We start from the raw sequence: 2773 nt of genomic DNA, 5'->3' as shown, positions 1-2773 counted from the left end.
GGCTGCTGATGTTCACTGGATTACCTCTAATGGTTTTTCCACCGAGTTCTAATATTTTTTGTCTTCTCTGACTATAAAATCTATCGCCAGTGGTGAGAAGGCATTTTTCAGTAGGTTCAGTAGGTTCTTTACACTCTGAGACACTGGAGGGCAGTAAAGCCACACTCATTTTAAAATGCACATCCTGTTGTGGCTTCCCACAGTGAAAAGAGACTTTGCTAAAATGCATGCTTTCTCCCTGTGTTGATTAATTTTGCCCTGACTACAACACATGGACTCTCCTCATCACTTATATATCTGACAGGTCAATTTCACAATCATTTTCCTGCTCTTAATCTCTCCTGAAGTGACTGTTTTCACAATAGAAATTTAAAACTCCTGATTTGGAAGTAGAACTTAATATCTGAAGTTGGTACTATGCTAGGGAATCCCTGATATGAGGTTGTTCTATCTAAGAGCCTTCTGTGTCTGATTACAGTTCCTTCAGGTTCAACTCAGGTATTGAGTCAGGGTGGAAATAGGCAAATTCATATATTGTGCACCAAACTTTTGTTTGTGTGAAAGTAGCAGAGCAAGAACACAGAATAAAATTATTTCAGGGATGACATGACATCCATTGGGCTGATAGCCAGCACTCGGGTGGTCACAGAGCTGAGGCCGGGAACCTCAGTGTGAGTGGGCAGCAAGAAACCAGAAACAGAGAAAGGGTCATTCTGGGAGCTGTACCAGTGAAAAGCTGTTCCTTCTCTGTTTAAAAAACCAAACGAAAACCTCAGAAAACATATTTGAAATGCAGCAGGAATTATTTTTATTCAAAACCAAAGGAAACATTCCCTGATTCTGAGATATAAGTTGCCAGGGGCAATGGTTTACGCTACTGATCTACAGAGTAAAAGACTGGAGAGGGTCCTCTGTGCAGACCCAACCTACTTGGTGCCTCAGTGTGTAGGTAGACAGAGGAGGTCTAACAAGGGGTGGTCTTAAATGAACGCTCACTACATGCCAATGACTGTGTGCAAAAAACTGGCTTAAAACTTAACATTCAAAAAATTAAGATCATGGCATCTGATCCCATCACTTCATGGCAAATAGGTGGGGAAACAATGGAAATAGTAACAGACTGTCTTCTTGGGCTCCAAAACCACTTTGATGGTGACTGCAGCCACGGAATTAAAAGACACTTGCTTCTTGGAAGAAAAGCTATGACAAACCTAGACAGCGTATTAAGAATTGGAGACATCACTTCATCACAAAGGTCCACACAGTCAAAGCTATGGTTTTTCCAGTAGTCATCTATGGATGTGAGAGTTGGCCCATAAAGAAAACTGAGCGGCAAAGAAATTATACTTTCAAACTGTGGGGCTGGACAAGACTTCTGAGAGTCCCTTGGACAGCAAGGAGATCAAACCATTCAATCTGAAAGGAAATCAACCCTGAATATTCATTGGAAGAAATGATGCTGAAGCTGAAGCTCCATTACTTTAGCTACCTGATGTGAAGAGCTGACTCACTAGAAAAGACCGAGATGCTGGGAAAAGATTGAGGGAAGGAGGACAAGGGAACAACAGAGGATGAGATGATTGGATGGCACCACTGACTCAATGGACATGAGCTTGAGAAAACTCTGGGAGATAGTGAATGCAGGGATGCAGTTTATGTGGTCACAAAGAGTCAAGCACGACTGAGTGACAGAATAACAGCAACAAGCCAATGATAAGGCCATCTTATTGCAAGTCTAGGTCCAAAATGATAATTCCTTAGACTTAAAGACCAGGGTTAGGGAAAAAGGGCTTTGGGCATGGCCAGCTGGAATTCAGTTTTTGCTGGCATGGGTCCCAGAATGTGTTAAAGTGGTCCACTCAAACTCAGGATGGGCAAGTTTCAGCTGGCCATGATTTCATGATCTAGAAAACCATCTTGCTTCTAGAACATACTTTCAGACAAAGGTCTTTGCTCAGAAGGTCAGTTCTTGTATATTCCAATCTTTCTGCTAACCAAAAGGTTCCGTGACCCTGAGAGAGCCTGGAGGGCTTCTGTGTGACCAAATCTCTCACCCTTTACTTTATAAAGGGATTGAAAACTATCTTACCCAACCTGATATTTCCACCTTTCATTTTACCAAACCTGCATTTTTGCCCTCTTTTATTAGCGAAGATTGTTATAACAATCAGTCTCTAAGTTGGTTCCAGTTCTTTTGTGACCCCACGGACTGTAGCCCACCAGGCTCCTCTGTCTACGGGATTTCCCAGGCAAGAGTACTATAGTGGGTTGCCATTTCCTTCTGCAAGGGATCTTCCTAATCCAGGGATTGAACCCGTGCCTCCTACAGGACAGGTAGATTCTTTACCCTGAGCTACCTGGGAAGCCCATTAGAGAATGTAAGCTTTTCAATTAGTTGGGATCAGTCGGAAACAGAGTGGAACTAATATACATCTTACACTCATTATGAACCAAAGAGTAAGAATGTTATTTTGAGCCCACAGCTTTATTCAATTCTCAACAACACCCTTGTTAGGAAAGATTATTATTCCTGTGTTACAGATGCAGAAACTGAGGTTCAGAAATGTTAAGAAACTGATCAAGGGTTAAGGAAATTCTAAGCTCAAAGCCAAAAGTTAAAACATGGTGAGCTTCATTCTACAATCCATTTTTGTCCAGAGAAAATGAGGATGTTGATTAAGGGCGTTAGGTTCTGGACTATTAGGTATGCAATGCAGGTTAGAGAGAATCAGAAAAGAAGGAGTTTCTAGATGGAGAGAGGATCTCTCCAACT

Source organism: Ovis canadensis, chromosome 5 (assembly GCF_042477335.2).
Source record: "Ovis canadensis isolate MfBH-ARS-UI-01 breed Bighorn chromosome 5, ARS-UI_OviCan_v2, whole genome shotgun sequence".
NCBI classification, from domain to species: Eukaryota; Metazoa; Chordata; class Mammalia; order Artiodactyla; family Bovidae; genus Ovis; species Ovis canadensis.
This window is presented reverse-complemented; position numbering follows the sequence as displayed.